Genomic DNA, 19,577 nt, shown 5'->3' with positions numbered 1-19,577 from the left:
CCCTTTCTCTCTCTCTCTCTCTGTCTCTCTCTGTCTCTGTCTCTCTCTCATGTCTCTGTCTCTCTCTCTCTCTCTCTCTCTCTCTCTCTGTCTCTCTCTCTCTCTCTCTCTCTCTCTCTGTCTCTCTCTCTGTCTCTCTCTCTCTCTCTCTGTCTCTCTCTGTCTCTCACATACACATACACACACATACATACATACATACATACATAGATATACATAAGTAGTATGATTTGTGATACAACCAGCACGATAAATGATGAGCCCCTCTCAGGCAGATTTGGCTACACTTAAAACAGGCTCAACATTTTATTAATGCTAAATATAATTTTATAATACAATATAATATAACACAAACTGAAAATAGGCATTAATATCATTTAATTATTTGTGTATATGCAATTGGTTTATGTGTTTGTATATGTTAATATTTGTGTTAATGTATATGTTAATATTATGTTTATGTATATGGATATTATGTACCATAGTTTATTTACTTGTAAGCCCCCGTTGTAAGTGGAGCAATAGCTCTGTTATGGGGAGTATGTATGTATGTATAAACATGCCCATATGAGCTTTTTGCTCAAGTGTGGAACCCTGCCTAATCCAAGATTTTTGTGAAAATGCCCTCGGGAAGTTCCCGTGAAATGATGACCCCTCTCAGATTGATTTGCCTACACTTATAAAAGGCACTTCTGTGAGATTGTTGTCCATAAATTTGTTAAAAATATGCCCCTCTTGATATTTTTTTTGGCTACACTTAAAACTAGGCCAAACGTATTAACACACACCCACCCACACCCACACATATTTACTTCCGGTCCACTTCCGGTTTGCCTACTTCCGGTCCACTTGTGGCCTATTTCTGGTTTATTTATATTGCATCATGTTTTGCAATATAAATGTGTGTGTGTGTGTGTGTTTGTGTTTGTGTTTGTTTGTTTGTTTGTTTGTTTGTTTGTTTGTGTTTGTTTATATTGCGTAGTAGTTGTGGTGTGTGTGTGTTTATATTGTGTTATAGTTATGATGTGTTTGTGTGTGTCTTGTGTAGTAGTTATGCTGTCTGATGTGTTTGTGTTCGTCTTGTGTAGTAATTGTGCTGTCTAATATGTTTGTGTTTGTCTTGTGTAGTAGTTCCTCCATTCATATTGGGGGTTAGGCGTAGAGCTGACAACTCTGCACTGTAAAAAGACATGTCAAGAAACAGAAATATAAGGCCATGGATGTTCCCAAGGTAAAATATTCCGGAGGTAAAATAGTCCCCCGTTCGGATCTCCGGGTGGGGACTACTTTGGGAGGTCCCTGGACTAAGGATAAGATCTTCATTAGGAATAAGGATATTAAATTAGGCACCTGGAATGTTCTGAGCCTTTACCGGCCTGGGGCATTTCAGTGTACAGTTAATGAGATAGTGAAGTATAAATTAGATGTAGTAGCTGTCCAGGAAGTTAGGTGGCCAGGTGAAGGGAATTGTAAAACTAAAAATTATACTTTTTTCTATGGTGGTACTGAAAATCATAATTTTGGAGCAGGCTTTTTCATAAATAATAGAATTATCTCGGCTCTTAAAACAGTAGAATTTATTAATGATAGGATATCATATGCAGTTTTACAGGGTAGGTGGTGTAAAATTATTTTAATAAACATACATGCACCAACGGAAGATAAAGATGATAATAATAAAGATGATTTTTATACAGAGTTAGAACAGGTCTTTGATAAATTTTCTCAGTATGATATGAAAATTCTGTTAGGTGACTGTAATGCACAGATTGGCAAAGAAGAGACATTTAAACCCACGATTGGTAAAGAAAGTCTTCATGAATGAAGTAATGATAATGGTATAAGATTGATTACTTTTGCAACCTCAAAGAATTTAATTGTGAAAAGTACCACTTTTAAACATAAAGATATCCATAAATATACCTGGTCTTCTCCAGATGGTAAAACTCATAATCAGATAGATCATATTCTCATTGATAAGAGAAGGCATACTAGTATAATTGACGTTCGTACACATAGAGGTGCTGACTGTGCCAGTGACCATTATTTAGTAATTGCTAAATTAAGAGAAAGACTCTCAGTGATAAATCATAAGCAACAAAATCTAAAAGTTATAAAATTTGATACAGGAAAGTTTGTTGATGAAAGAATTAAGAAAGATTACCAAATTAAACTGTCAAATAGATTTGATGTTTTGCAGGATTTAAATGATGATGAAAATATAAATGAAACAGACGTAAATAAGAATTGGGAGCACATACGTAATGCAATAGAATCAGCAGCTAAAGAAAGTATAGGATACCATAAACCAAGAAAAAGTAAGCCGTGGTTTGATAATGAATGTCATAATCTAATAGAAATAAGAAATCAGGCTAGACTTAGATGGTTAAATAACTCGGATGATACAAATCTAAGCAATTATAATAGAATAAAGGGAGAAGTTAACCGCACGTTTAGAAGTAAAAAAAGAGATTACTTGAAAAGCAAAATTGACGAAATTGAAACAAACAGCAAAAATAAAAATATCAGAGATTTATATAAAGGTGTAAATGAATTTAGAAAGGGGTGGCAACCTAAAGTAAACTTGATAAAAGATAAAGACGGTGATTTTCTAGCTGACCCATGCGATATTCTAAATAGATAAAAGAACTACTTTAATGACCTTTTAAATGTCCATGTAGGAGATAAATCAGAAGTAAATGAAGTCCACACAGCAGAACCTTTAGTTCCAGAACCTAACTTGACGGAAGTTAAAGATGCTATTAAAAGGCTAAAGAATAACAAAGCACCTGGCATTGATTTAATACCAGCTGAGTTAATTAAATATGGTGGAAATTCATTAATATGTCAAATTCATAAATTAATTTGTTTAATATGGAATAAAGAAGAAATCCCTCAACAGTGGAAAGAATCCATAATTGTTCCTGTGTTTAAAAAAGGTGATAAAATGAACTGCAATAATTACCGTGGAATTTCTCTACTCTCAACAACATACAAAATATTGTCTAACATTATTTTAACAAGACTAACCCCATATGCTAATGAAATTATAGGTGATTATCAATGTGGATTTAAACGTAACAGATCAACTACAGATCAAATTTTTCACATCAGACAGACACTTGAAAAAAAGTGGGAATATAATCAAAATGTCCATCAGCTATTCATTGATTTCAAAAAAGCATATGATTCGGTCAAAAGAGATAAATTATATAATATATTAGTAGAGTTTGGAATACCTAAGAAGCTTGTTAGTATGATAAAAATATGCACCAGTGAAACAGAAAGTAAAATTCGTGTGGGTAATAATATGTCTGACAAATTTACAATTCATGATGGGTTAAAACAAGGAGATGCATTATCTCCATTGCTCTTTAATTTTGCCTTAGAATATGCTGTAAGGAAGGTAAAAGAAACTAAAGAAGGACTAAAATTAAATGGTGTGACTCAGTTGTTAGCATATGCAGATGATGTAGACTTACTGGGGGATGATGTGAATACAATTAAGAATAATGCTAAAATATTTTTCAAAACTGCTAAAGAGATAGGTTTGGAAGTTAACAAAGAGAAAACTAAATATATGCTTACAGGCCGAAACCAAGTGTTAGGTAATAATCAAAATCTAATTATTGATAACAACTCGTTTGAACCAGTTTCCTAATTCAAATACTTAGGAGTAATATTAACAAATGAAAATTATATTAAAGAGGAAATAAAAAGTAGGCTTAATTCAGGAAATGCATGTTACTTCTCTCTTCATAAACTTTTGTCTTCTCGTTTAATATCTAAGAAACTAAAAGTTAAAATATACAAAACAGTAATTTTGCCTGTAGTATTATATGGGTGTGAAACTTGGTCCCTTACATTGAAAGAGGAACATAAATTGAGAGTATTTGAAAATAAAATCCTTAGGAAAATCTTTGGACCTAAAAGGGATGAGGAGACAGGTGAGTGGAGAAGGTTACATAATTTAGAACTACATAATTTGTACTCATGTCCAGATATTATTAGAATAATTAAATCAAGAAGACTTAGGTGGGCAGGACATGTGGCACGAATGGGAGAGGAAAGAGGAGTTTACAGGATTCTTGTTGGGAAACCAGATGGTAAGAGACCTGTAGGAAGGCCAAGACGAAGATGGAGGGACAACGTTGAGATGGACTTAAAGGAAATCGGTAGGGATGGAAAAGAGTATTTAGAACTTGCTCAAGATAGGAACAGATGGAAGGCCTGTGTTGCTGCAGCCATGAACCTTCGGGTTTAAGAAGGCTAGAGAGTTAGTTAGTTAGTTAGCATCATGTTTTGCAACAAATTATTAGACATGTGTTGTTTTCTGATTGGTTGCTTATGACATAATGTAATGATGTGTTATATTCTGATTGGCCTATTGTTTCAGATGTTTTCAATGCGGTCTGTGCTTAGGCTATATAAAGAGATTTTGCATTGCATATCAGCCAGTATTGTGAGAGTTGTTGAAGAGTAAGGGTGTGTTGTTGCAGTGCTGCTCATATTTTTTAAACACAAAAATATTGCAGATTTGTATAAATTGAATTACAAATCTATTTGATTTAATATACAGAATTTTTGACAACCTGTCATAGGTTTATTAAGTATAGAGTTTTGATTTGAACCCCAAGAAATTTTATATAAATACCAAAGCCAAAAATATTAACACACATACACACACACACACACACACACACACACACACACACATACACACACACAAATCACACTGCTGAACCCAACTGATATTTTTTATTAAGCATAGAATTTTGATTTGGACCCCAGGAAATCTTATATAATAAACAACAACAGAAATGCCAAATCAAAAATATTGTAATCAATGCAAAAAGAATATAACCAGCCCCAATTGGGCCAGGCATCAAAGGAATTGTAATCCAGACAAATGCAGAACTCCCACAAAAATATGCCCTAAATGCCATAGAAAATATAGCATGGAATATTTCACATATAAACATAAAGGTACTTGCTCTGCACAGTCATCAACATTGCCTCCACAACCATCTACATCTGGTCTGAAAAGGAAGCACGAAACACCTGTTAATGCTGGACCGGCAAAGCAGCCACGCTATGAACCCATCCATAGCAGTTTTAACGGCCAATTAAGGGATCACCGTTTTGTATCAGAGCCAAGATGTGACATTAAGACTTTTTTGAACAGTATAAATCCTGATGTGCAGGCAATTCTAAATGCACAAAATGGCTCTTATAAGCTGTCTCTCAAATTGTTTTCACAATATAAGAAGCCAAATGGCACAAAATTTACACAGCCCCACATAACAGAAACTGTACCGGTATATTCAAATGCAAATTCAGACAAAATAATAAGCAGTTTGATAGATCAATTGAATATTAAACACTCTGAATTTGCAGCAAAAGAGTCTGGATGGAGCCTATGCGGATCTTCACACAAGTTATATGTTAATATTTCTGAATTCAACCCATTACAAGGTTCCACTTATGTGCCATTACCTGCCAATATCAAAAACAAAACAGCCGTGGTTAATATAAAAAATAATGACGAGAAATGCTTTTTGTGGTGTATTTTAGCTGCTTTGTATCCAGTTTCAAGGAATCCTGATAGAATAACTTATTATAAACAGCATGAACACAATTTTGATGAAGCAATGGAGGGTTTAGAATATCCAATGCCTGTTCAGAATATTGATAAATTTGAAAAAAAGGCCAGGCACATCAATGGCAAACAATTATCTATTAATGTATTTACTTGTTCTACTGGCCGTGACAATTGCTTGATAGATCCTCTCAGAATCAGTACACTTGATGATGAATCTGCTATTCCGATTGATCTGCTCTTAATTGAAAAGGATGGCACAAATCATTACACTCTGATACATAATCTTGAAGCTTTAGTCAGAACACAACTAGACAAAACTCATAGAATATTCAAGTTGTGTAGAAGATGTTTAATTGTATTTGATGGTAGAAAAATGGTGAATGGTGTTTGTGAAGAGAATGCAGAAATTGCTAAAAACAAGTTAATTGAGCATCTGAAATACTGTGGGAATCATAAACCTGTTCATATGCTTATGCCTAAGCCAAGTGAAAATGCCAAATTCAAAAAGTTTGAAGCCTTGTTGGAACACCCAGCATATATAGTCTGTGATTTTGAATCAAACCTCAAACCCCTTGCATTCTGCAGCCCAGACCCTGAGGAATCTTCAATTACACCATATCAATTACATGAACCTTCCAGCTTTTATTATGTGGTTGTACAGGGTGGTGTGGTTAGTAAAGAATATTTATACATGGGAGCAGATGCCATCAAAAAATTTGCACATAGAATAGAAAATGAGTGCCATGACATAGCATCTAATATTTTATTAAAATCAAAACCCATGTTGCCTTTAACAGAGAAACAGATTGAAGATTTTAATAATGCAGAAAAATGCCCGGTATGTGATTCTGAATTTTCAGATACAAATATCAAGGTGAAACACCATTCTCATACAGATGGTAAATTCTTAATGGCCCTGTGTAATAGCTGCAATATTCAGATCCAGAGACCAAAATTTGTTCATATATTTTGCCATGGTGCATCCAATTATGATTTTCATCATTTGATCAGTTACGAGGGGTTTGACAAGCAGAATTTAAATATTTTAGCTGAAAATAATGAGAAATATATTGCCATTAACAAAATAATTAAAGTTAATGGTGTTTCTATTCACTTAAGATTTCTTGATTCCTACAGAATTTTATCGGCTAGCTTGGCTACACTGGCCACTCAATTATCTGATGATCAATTCAAAATCACATGTGCTTTGTTTCCAAATCAGGACCTGAAATTAATTAGGCGGAAGGGTGTATATCCATATGATTATGTTACAGATTTTTCTAAATTTGATGAGTGTTCTCTGCCACCACAACAAGAGTTTTACAGCAAAATCAGAGGATCTGGAATCACTGATGAAGATTATCACCATGCCCAGTTGATGTGGAAGAATTTAAAATGCCAGACATTTGGTGATTATCACAAGGCTTATTTAAAACTTGATGTGACCCTCTTAGCTGATATACTGCAGGCATTCAGAAAATCTTCCATGCAAAATTATAAGCTGGATCCAATGTATTTTTACAGTGCTCCGGGCCTAGCATGGTCTGCAATGTTTTTAAACACTAAAATGCAATTGGATCTGATCCAGGATCAAGATATGTATCTGTTTATGGAGCAATGTATAAGAGGAGGCATGGTGCAATGTTCTCAGAGATATGCCAGAGCAAATAACAAATATATTCCTGATTATGATCCAGCACTGCCATCAAATTATATACTGTATGTGGATGCAAACAGCCTGTATGGTTATGCCATGATGAAAAAACTGCCATATGCAGGGCTTGAGTGGGTCGAAGATTTCAATATTGAAGATCTTAAGAATTTTGATGACAGTAATTATGGCCTGTTCTTAGAGGTTGATCTGACAATTCCAGATAATTTACACAATACATTTTCTGATCTGCCCCCAATTCCTGAGGTTAAGTGTTCACCTGGCTCTAAACAGAAGAAATTGATGATGACTCTAGAGCCGAAACAGGATTATGTCATATATTACAAAAACCTCCAGTTCCTGATGAAACATGGTGTTCAAGTGACCAAAATTGGAAAAGTTTTGAGGTTCAGGCACTCAAGATGGTTGAAGCCATATATTGATACAAACACAGAGCTTCGAACATCTGCAATGAGCCAATTTGATAAGACCTTGTTTAAATTGATGGTCAATTCAGTGTATGGCAAAACAATTGAAAATGTCAGAAAACATATTGATGTTAAAATAATTACTGACCCCAGCCGGAGCAAAAAATTGATTGCAAAGCCCAACTTCAATTACAGAAGAATTTATGATGAAAATATGGCACTTTTCAACATGAAAAAAACAAATATTAAATTTGATAAGCCTATTTATGTAGGGGCTGTGATATTGGAATTGGCCAAATTACACATGTTAAAATTGTATTATGATGTGTTGAAACCTTTTTATGGTGATTGTGTAAAATTGATGTACATGGACACAGATAGTTTTGTTCTTGATATTCAAACAGAAGATGTTTATCAAGATATAGCACAGCCTGAATTGTTTAAATATTTTGATACCACTGAACATTCAAAAATTAAACCCCACAACAAAAAAGTGCCTGGCAAGTTAAAAGATGAGACACTTGGTGATGTTATTGTGGCATTTGCTGGGTTAAGAGCCAAGATGTACAGTTTTGAAACATGTAGTGGCGCTGTTGCCAAAAAGGCCAAGGGCATTGGCAGAGTGATTGTGGAAAAAGAGCTCCAATTTGAAGATTACAAAAATTGCCTCAAATCATGTAGCACAATCAGAACATCAGAATCCAGAATTCAGAGTGTGGATCACTTATTGACTAGCAATATTGTAAGAAAAGTGGCTCTGGACCCACATGATGATAAGAGATGTATTTTGTCATGTGGCATACATACTCTACTATGGGGGCATTGTGATTTGAAAAGTGGCAAACAATGCCCAATTACAGAGCATGATTTGAAATAAATAAACATGCCTATGAACTTATTTGGGTTCAAAAAACAGGCTATTATGGACCTGCCAACACCACAACCCTCTTCTGATATGTTATCTAAACTGAGTGCTTTGTTAATTATTCATCTGAACAGCATACTTACAGATGTTGATGACAAAACAGGTAAAATATTGTACATATTTAACAATAATTTAAATCATTACCAATTACCTGTAGGTGGGCAATTGCAATTTTATACAACCCCTGAGGGTAATGTCAAGATTTCAATAGGGAGAAATATTTATAGAATTAAGCACTCAAACATGATTTCTGGCACTGTATATACTGTTTCTGCTGGTGACTGCTTATATATTGAGGTCCCGGGATCATATGACAAGCTTATACCTTTTTTTATAGAATTAAGAATCAGATATTCAATAATAAATAACCACTAAAACAAAAATGCCTAATGATATATTTGGCCATACAAGGCATGAAGATCACAGTGATGAGATTCTGATGCTTGATGTCAGAGTCAAGAAATTAAGAAGTGATTTGCAAGCTTTACAAACCACACTCAATGCCAGTCTTCAACTAGAAATTACAAATTTACAATCACAATGCATGGACCCTCTTCTTAAAATTGATTCAGAACTCAAAGTGCTGCTTCAGAAATATACTGATTTGGCCACATTAGATAATTTTCAAAGTTTAGAAGAAGCTGTAGCAGCTCTTCAAGCCAAATTTAAAACCCAGGCCACCAACTCTGAGCAATTGAAACAGCAATTGGAAGAGCAGATAAATAATGTCCAGACACAGCTCCAAACAATTGTCAAAAGCATAAAATCACAAGAAGATTTTGATCTAGTGATTTCCACTCTAAAAGAACAGATTCAATCACTCCAAATACCTAATCTGGACCCCTTGAACAATGCCATAGCCGAGGTTAAAGAAAAAATTGAGACACTTGAAAATTTTATGAACAACTTGCCATCTTCTGATGCTTTGAGTGCAATAACTCGGAGTGTAGCAAATATTAAGCTGCAATTTGAAACATATGAAGATTTTGGAAAAATTCAAAGTACCATAACCCATCTTGAGGGTACAATAGCAGCAGTGCAAAGTGATTTGACAAATGTACAAGAATCTCTAGAATCCCGCCTGCCCGGTATTGTAGACACACTTGTCAGTGTCCAGGAACAGATCACAAAGCTTGAAAACCTCAACACTGAATCTGAACTATCTCATTTTCATCACTTGATCGATGATATCCAAACAAAGCTTGAAATTTTACAACAATCAACACCCACTCAGGCAGATATAGCCCTGCTCCAAAATGCTATGCAAAATGTGGCTGATGCTTCTGAATTAAATAATGTGAAATTGGCACTTGAATATTTGCAAAATACTGTATCAAATCTGCCTACATCACAGGAACTTAAAAATATTAAGAGAGCTGTGAATAGGATATTGAAATCAGAAGATATCAAGAATATCCAGACAGAGATCAAACAACTCACTCAAACAGTGGCCACTCTACCAACCAATCAACATATTAATGAACTGCATGCCCTGTTTGAGGATATCAGAAGACAAGTCCATGATCTTACTGCTCAAAATTCAAAATTGGCAGTTATTGAAAATTTGCAACAAATTGTAGCTAATATCAAGCAACAGCTAGGGACCATGGAATCCAATCAACCAAATGCTCTGTCTGTTTTTGCCACCCAGCTTCAAGAGATTGTGCAACAATACAAGAAACTTGTTGTGGACATAAAAATCAAGCCAGGCCATGATGATGTTGTTAGGACCATCAATGAGCACCTTGAATCTGTAACAAGTAGATTGCTTACAGCAGAAAAAGAAATAACAGGCATAATCGAGAATCCAAAACATACAGTAATTCTTGAATTGTACAGCATCCCCAACAAAGAATATGATTCACCATTTACACCAGGTGGCAAAATATATATGCTGTCCCCTGCACAATTTTATTACCAGTTTTTTGTTGGGGGCACACTGAGACCAATCAAGATCAAATATTGGCTTCAACCACAGGCACACCACTACCCTACCTTATCAATAACAAATGCTGACAACAAACCAAAAATCACCAGTGTAGAGTTAGAGGATCCCAATACATTAGAAACAGCCTATGCTGAAGATGATGGCTCTCTGGAATTTAAAATACAAATAGGGGACAAATTATATTTAGAGAATCCTGTAGTATCAGCTGCTGAACACCCCATAGTTGCAATATTCCTGTTTTCATATTATGTCTAGACAAATTATTGTTGATGAATTACACAGACAAGCCAGACATAATTATAAGAGACTGCCAGTAGTCACAAAAGGCATAGATGATTTATGGCAAGGGGACTTGATTGAGATGGCAAGTGGACAGTTGAAAAACTTAGACAAAATCAATAAGGGCTACAAGTATCTACTTACTGTAATAGACACATTTTCAAAATTTGCCTGGGCTGTGCCACTCAAATCAAAAACTGGAAAATGTGTTACAGAAGCCATCAGAACAATCATCAATCAGAGTGGAAGATCACCGCGCTATTTGCAAACAGATAATGGCAAAGAATTTTATAATTCTGTGTTCCAACAATTTATTAAAAGCCAGTCAATACAACATTATTCGAGTTACAGTGATCTCAAAGCCTCAATTGTAGAGAGATTCAACAGAACCCTAAAAAATCTTATGTATAAACAATTTACACTTTTGTAAACTTCTACATAAATATAACAACTCGGTCCATTCCACAATCAACATGAAACCCTCTGAAGTAACTTCATCTGATGAGCAAAATTTGATCAGGACTGTTTATTATCCTAGGTACCAGCCAACAACAAGAAAGGCCAAATACAGGGTGGGTGATCAAGTAAGAATCAGCAAATATAAGCACTTATTCAAAAGAGGCTTTACAAGAAACTGGAGCACTGAATTATTTACAGTGGTTCAAATTAAACCTGGGACCCTTAACACATATATAATAAAAGATCACCGAGGAGAAATTCTCAAAGGCAGATTCTATGAAGAAGAACTCAGCAAAACTAAACAGCCTGACACATATCTCATAGAAAAAATCATCCGCAGAAAAGGCAACAAGTTATTTGTCAAATGGCTAGGTCATCCGGAAAACAGCTGGATCGATGCAGACAAAGTGATAATATGAGCACCTGGGATGTTATAAAAAGGCTGCCAGAACCTGAACAGCAGATTAAGAGAAATGGCAAGTTGCTGCCTGAAAATATTAGATGTCTTATTGTTGGGCCATCGGCTTGTGGTAAAACTACACTAATGATTGATAATTTTTTATTGGCACCCAACTGGTTAGACTGGAAAAACAGGCACTTGTATGTCTTCTCTAAGAGCTTGGAACAATTAAAATATCAGCAGCTGATGAAGCTATATGATGGATTGGATATTGCCACTTTTGAATCAGATGTTAAGCCACTTCATGAATGTCTCGATAATTCTGTTGTTGTGTTTGACATTATACTGGATAATCAAAACAAGGTTAGAAATTTCTTTACACAGGGCCGACACAAAAACATTGATTGCTTCTACCTGGCACAGACTTTTTCTAAAATTCCGAAGCAGCTGATCCGAGACAACAGCAATTTTATATGTGTGTTTCATCAAGATCATACCAACCTCAAACACATACATGATGAATATGTAGGTGGGGACTTGAGCTACAATGATTTTTCCAAGTTTTGCAGTAGGTGCTGGAACCAGGACAGTTATGGGTTTGTCACAATTGATATGACAAGAAAACCCAATAGTGGCAAATACAGAAATAAAATCAACAATTTTCTAGACATTGAAACATATATAAATAACCATGAAAAGGCCAATTATTGATGATCTTAAATTAAGAGATTATCTTGTAAAAAGATTTAAGGGATGGAAATCACAGAACCGAGGAATTTATGAACAACACAAACAAACAGAACAGCCTATTATTGATGCTATTAGTGAATTAGGTAAAAATATCAAAACTGTTACAGAGCAAAATCAAAATTTGATCACAGAGCTTGTACCTGTAGCTGCAAGGAACATATTAGATTATCCAATCACCCCACTTTCCAGTATTCATACACCTAGTCCTGTTGCTCCTCGAAGAATTGAAGCTACTCAGGATCCTATTGAATTGGGTCTTCTTGCTCAAAAATATTTAAGCACACCTAAAGACAACAAAGATGAGGTCTTTGGCTTATATGCTGACACAGAGCGTGATGGTAGCATCATACATAGAATTGGCAATTTCAGAGTAACATTTATGGGAGATGATATAATTGTATATTCAGAATCTCATCTTGGACAAAAAGGTGGTTTTGTTAAATATCCCGGCACACCTGGATTGTGGGAACTGATGACTAGGAAAAGGCCTGGCAGCTATACAGATCAAGACTATGAGCACTACAAGGAAATATTAATAAAATCAGATGCTCTATACCAGAACAATGATCCCACACAAGAAAGAGTCAAGTCTAGCAGTGGAGCAAAATACAACAATTTAATCAAGCCCATATGGTCACAAATTAAGACTGGCAGTGGAATCAAACAATACAACACCCTGCCTAAAGAATTTGTGTGGGTTGATGATGTCAGGAAACTTGTAGATAGGTTATTGGTGATAGCTGGGGAGGAAAATGCTGGCAACCACAATTTTTACAATGAAAAGGTTGGAATTATGGACATGATAAGCACAAAATTGTCTAATTTTATAGTGAATGACACTAAGGGGATTGGATATCTTATAAAAATTATTAATACTCTACCCCCTAAATTTTGGAATATTTCTGAGGGCCGGGGGTTGGTTAATGACATTATAAACAAGCTGCCATTTGAACTACACATTCCAGGCTATCAGTATTGTGGTCCAGGCACAAAATTGGACCATAGATTAAACAGAGGTGATCCTGGTGTTAATCCCCTAGATGCTGCTTGTAGAGACCATGACATAGCATACAACACACATTCTGATCTTGACAAGAGACATGTTGCAGACAAAAAATTAGAAGAGGCTGCATTTGGTAGATTTGTAAGCAAAGATGCTTCTTTAAGTGAAAAAATAGCAGCATTGGGGACCACCATAGCTATGAACACCAAACAAAAACTGGGGTGGGGGTTGTGAATATATATATATAATAAACCTAGAATGAAGGCCAAGGGTGTTATGTATCAAATACCTTATGCAGGTCTTAAATCTCTTAAAACTATTGATAGTCTTTTAACCAAAAAGCAGCGGAAGAAAAAAATTCTTGTCTTGCAAAGGGCCATGGTATGAAATTGTTGCTTAGTACCCCCCAATTAAAAAAATTACAACAATCCAGGAAAAAAATCACATGTGGGGGGTTTCATATTTACTATCCCGGCCATCTTAGCAGCACTTGGGGCTGTTGGGAGCTTGGCTGGGGGATCAGCTGCCATAGCAAAAACAGTAATAGATGCCAAGAAAAATAGGGCAGAATTAGATGAATTGAAGCGCCATAACCTGGCCATGGAGAAACAAGGCAAAGGTGTTAAGAGAGCCATGAATAAGTTTAAAAAAAACAAGAGCCGCTTACAAACCAAGATATTGAAGCTTTAATTAAGCCACTGGGCATCAAAAATTTTAGAGGTGTGTACATGTCTGATTCTTTGCCAGAGCAACCACTCAACAAAGAGTGTGGCATTGTTAATTTGGATAAGTACAAAAATCAGGGCACTCACTGGATTTGTTATCTTAAATATTTAAACAATGAGGCATTTGTGTTTGATTCATTTGGAGGTGTTCCACCTGAAAATTTAATAAAATATCTAAAATCAGCTAATCTTTATTACAATAATGCCCGTGTTCAAAACTTCAAAGATGTTAATTGTGGACATTTGTGTTTATCTGTTCTCAGATATATGTCTCAAATAAATAAACCATCAATTGAAAATTTTCAAAAGGCCTTGTGGTATCTGAAACATCATGGGGGTATTCCATCTCACCAGCCAAAATTCAATATTGAAACTCAAATTACATGATGATATAGTGTATCCCAAAACAATAGCTCTCAGAGCATTTTATGGCATGTACTTGATCCCTAATATTACACACCACAACAAAATTGCAGTAGGGGATCAAAAAATTGTCATCACTCCAGGGCAATATAATCTGTCCACTCTAAATGCTCAATTACCCAGAGGTATAGTATTAACTCAAAATTCTGTCACTCACAGAGTAGAGATTGTATCTGCTACAGAAACAGTGGATCTGGGTACTATAGGAGAGCTGTTAGGCTTTGAGAACAACACAAAACTTGAACCAGCCATCAAACACACTGCTATTAATATACCTAAATTCTTAGCCATAGAGACTCTGAATATTCACTGTAATGTGGCCGAGGGTATGATCACCAAATCAAATGGCATAGGCACTCACAAACAAACTGGCATCATTGCAACATTCAAACCTAATTCTGAATTTATGGAGCCAATCATCTACACTCCATCCCCAACATTATATTTTCCTGTGTGCCATAATAGAATAGATAACATTGAGTTGATGGTCACTAATGAAAAAGAAGAATTAGTTGATTTTGCTGGAGCCACAACAACTGCAATCATAGAGATTAATATTTAAATAAAAATACATACAAAAAAATGGAAAATATTGAGAGTTATGAGCTACAATCATTCCCCCCAAACAGGAGGACCTTTGCAAATTTAAATCAACCCAACACAGAGATTGAGGTTGATCTTGATGTAGGGGATGGCTTTATACACCCCCACAGAGCAGATCTATACATCAAATTTGATGTTGTAAAGCTCGATGGAACAGATTATCCGGCAAATTCAAATATAAGATTGGTAGATAATTTTGTGCCGCATCTGTTCTCTGAAATTGAGATCAGAAAGCATGGTGTTGTTATAAACAGAGTGGATTATCCCGGCATTACCTCCACAGCTTTGGCCACACTAAAATTATCCAAAAACGAGGCTTCTTACTACAAAATAGGTGGATTTGAGGCTGGTGATAAAATATTATCCAAGAGCCACACAGTGCTGTTCCCTATGCGCCTGTTGCCAGGATTCTTCTCAGATTACAAAGATATTATGTGGAAGGGTGGTTTAAGAATCACATTTAGAAGAGCTGCCAATGATGATAATGCTTTGATGAGGTACAGTACATTAAATTCTACAGGGGAAGCTCTGCCCAATACCCTACCTGATGAAGGCAAATGCATTATTCAGACTATGGAGCTAAGAATCCCAGTTGTTGAATATGAAGCCAGTTATGCTCTTAAATACAAAGCTGATATAATAAAAAATCCACAGATTCCTTTACAATTTTATACATATCAATGTGTACAGAAGCCTGCAACTGGTACTTATTATGAGTTTGATGCTACAAATTCATTCTCTAGTATACAATACGACATGCCGGATTTTGTGGTGGTTCTGTTTCAGACTGGAAGACACAATAATCAGGAAAAAAATTCAAGTAGATTTGATAACTGCAACATCAAGAACATATATCTTAAAAATGGCAGAAATGAGGTATTCCCTAGAGAAAATTATAATTTAGACATGTCCAAGAATGATTTCCTTAAATTATATGAAGCATTTACAGCATACAAAAGGGTCACTACTGGCAATACTGACATGTATTACACACCAGATGAATTCAAAGCACAGAGACCCATGTTTGTCATCAACACTTCAAAAAGGAAACAAGTTGTGGTTAATGACAGGACAAACATTAAAATTATCTGTGAATTCCACGATACACTCCCCGATGACACTATATGTAGTGTTATTCTCATGGGGGAAAAATCATATGTTTATGATGTAAGAAATGAGAGAGTCACAGAGCAATTCTAGAAAAATTACATTGTTTTAGTACTAGATATGCAAGTTGAACCTGGTGCCCAATTGAACTTAAACCGGAAGTAAATATGTGTGGGTGTGGGTGGGTGTGTGTTAATACGTTTGGCCTAGTTTTAAGTGTAGCCAAAAAAAATATCAAGAGGGGCATATTTTTAACAAATTTATGGACAACAATCTCACAGAAGTGCCTTTTATAAGTGTAGGCAAATCAATCTGAGAGGGGTCATCATTTCACGGGAACTTCCCGAGGGCATTTTCACAAAAATCTTGGATTAGGCAGGGTTCCACACTTGAGCAAAAAGCGCATATGGGCATGTTGAGCCTGTTTTAAGTGTAGCCAAATCTGCCTGAGAGGGGCTCATCATTTATCGTGCTGGTTGTATCACAAATCATACTACTTACATACATATATTTCTATTTTGCAAGTTACAATACTGCTGTACCTTTGGCCTTTGCCTGCAAAGACTATTTTGAAAAATTGCTATGATGTTGCAAACTTTGGAAATAGTTGCATCTGTTTGTAATTCCTTCTGGAACATTGAAATGAATCTTTGTGGGGTTTCCTTTCTCTCTAGTCTAGACGTGTGATACAAAATAAGCTCAGGTTGCCACAAAATCTCTACAGGTATCTAGGCAAAGTAAGAGCAAGCCACATGAAGATCCAGAAGGAATTATAAACATGTAATTTGAAGCCCAGAAAGAATGGCATCACAATAGACCAGTGTTTCTCAACAACCAGGCCACAGCTTGGTATTGGACCCTGGCATCAATTATATCAGGCAGTGAAAAGTTCACTAGATCCAGTGACTTAAAACCAATGTATCTTAATTTTATGTTTGTTAACAAGTTTAGAGATAATCATACTATTAATCTTTGATTATGCCATAATGCATTTATTAATATTTAATTTTAATGGTACATATTAATTATATAAAGTTTTTTAAAAATTGGAAATATATTTAAGAGTAAAATTGTTGCAGTGAGGATATCGACTTTTAAAAAATGAATTTACCAGGCTCTGGTTATACGAAGGTCGAGAACCATATTAACATACACTGCAGAAATGGAGAATCATCATCATCATCCTTCGCAGTTTCCTACCTCTGGCTGAGTTGGCATAGAAGTCAAGCACCTCCATTTTTTCCTGGTCTTCCACCAGTCCTCTCTTTCCACGGTGTTCCAATCTTGTCCTCTTCTCCTAACACACCACTATCTGCTCTTTCCACCGACATTTTGGTCTCCACCTTGGCCTTATTCCCACTCCTTGCGCATGGTAAGCTCTTACTGGTAGTCTCTCTGCATCCATCCTCATCATGTGTCCGAACCACTTCATCTGTGCCTGATCTATCCTGTCCTGAAGCTTCACCATACCCACTGTCTGTCGGATCTCCTCATTCCCTATTCTATCCCTTCTAGTCTTCCCCAATATACACCTTAAACATTTTATCTCCACTGCCTGCATCTTTCTTTTGTCTCGCTCTGTCATTGTCCAAGTCTCTGCTCCATACATATTTATCGGCACATAGTATGTGTTGTATATTACCTTCTTGCATTTCATAGGTACATCCCTGTTCCACATTAATCTTCGAACACTTTGATATAATCCACCACCCATTTGTCCTCTTCTGTTTACCTCCTCATCTATTCTCCCACTTCTCTCAATTATGCTTCCTAGATATTTGAAGCTCTCTACTACCGTCAACTCTTCCGTGTACATCTTTATTCTTGGTTCATTTCTGACTCTGTTTCTTGTTGTTATTAGCACCTCACTCTTTTCTGCACCTCATTTCATTCCTGCTCTTCTGATTTCCTCATTCCAACTATCAAGCTGGCTCTGTACTTCTTCCCTGTTCCCCCATATTACTAAGTCATCAGCAAACAGCGCCTTCATCTCTTCCTCTCCTATCTTCTTCCCCACATCCATTGTAATTATGAAGAGCAGTGGGGAAAGAGCACTTCCCTGTTTTAGTCCATCCATTACTTATACTGAAACACTCCGTTCTTCCCACTGGTGTCTTCACACAGCTCTGGTTGGCCTTGTATGTGCTCTGCACTCTACATATTATCTCTTCCTCGACTCCTTTCTCTCTTAGTCTTCCAAATCTTTGTTCTGTCCATGCTATCATATGCCTTTTCTATATTTAGGAATGCCAGAATCAAATCATCTCCATAGTAGTACCTTTCCTGCATTTGCATTATGGTGAATATCAGATCTACTGTTGATCTGCCTCTTCTAAATCCATACTGTTCCTCTCTCATGTTCAGCTCTGTTTCTTCCCTTATTCTCTTCTCTAATATTTTCTCATACACCTTTGCTGAGTGGCACATAAGTGTTATTCCTCTGTAGATTTTACATTCCTTTCTGTCACCCTTCTTGAATATGGGAACTATTAGTCCCTTTGTCCAATCTCTTGGCACTTCTCTCTCTTGCCACACTGTTTTCAACACTCTGAACAGCCACTGCACACCAATCACTCCTGCTCCTAGTATCATTTCTACTGGCACTTAGGTGCTCTACCTCTCTTCATTCTCTTCAGAGCTTCCTCCACTTCTTTCCATGTAAGATTCACTTTTTCTTTCTTGTTTTCTTTTCCTTCACTTTTTCATGTTCATTTTCTTTTTTCACGTTCAGCAATTTCTCAATGATTTCTCCACATTCTCCTTATTTCTTCATCCACTTCTACAACATTCCCCTTTTCATCCCTTAGCTTACAGCTGTCTCCTCTTTCTCTTTTCCCTCACTAATCCATAGAATACTTTCTTGTTCCCATCTAAATTTTCTTCTAACACTTTGGTCCATTCATCCATCCACTTTCTTCTTCCCTTCTTTACTACTGTTCTGGCCTCTTTCTTCTTTTTCATGTACTATTTTTGTGCATTTTGTGATTTAACTTTAAACCATTTTCTAAATGCATTATTTTTGTTTTTCACTGCCTATCTAATTCTTTCATTCCACCATGGTGTTTCTTTCTTCTTTCTTTCTTGCTTGTCCTTCCACATACGTTTTTGGCTGCCTCTACTAATTTTGTTTTAAATCTTGTCCATTCTGTTTCTACTTTGGATTCATCTCTTGACACTTTTGTTCGCAATATTTCTTGATATTTCTCTTTTGTCATCTTATCCTTCAATTTCCACACTCTTATCCATCTCTCTTGTTCTTCCCTTCTATCTTTTA

The 19,577-nt window shown here is 35.9% G+C and overlaps 1 protein-coding gene across 2 annotated transcripts in view; it reads left to right on the top strand.

Moving 5' to 3' along the window:
• loco (regulator of G protein signaling family member locomotion defects) overlaps positions 1–19,577 on the top strand; it is a 127,400-nt gene that overhangs the window by 103,021 nt on the left and 4,802 nt on the right. The window lies entirely within an intron of this gene.

Source organism: Lepisma saccharinum, chromosome 1 (genome assembly GCF_977018435.1).
Source record: "Lepisma saccharinum chromosome 1, izLepSacc3.1, whole genome shotgun sequence".
NCBI lineage: Eukaryota > Metazoa > Arthropoda > Insecta > Zygentoma > Lepismatidae > Lepisma > Lepisma saccharinum.
Note: the sequence above shows the minus strand (reverse complement) of the source record. Positions and strands in the feature narration are given on the sequence as shown.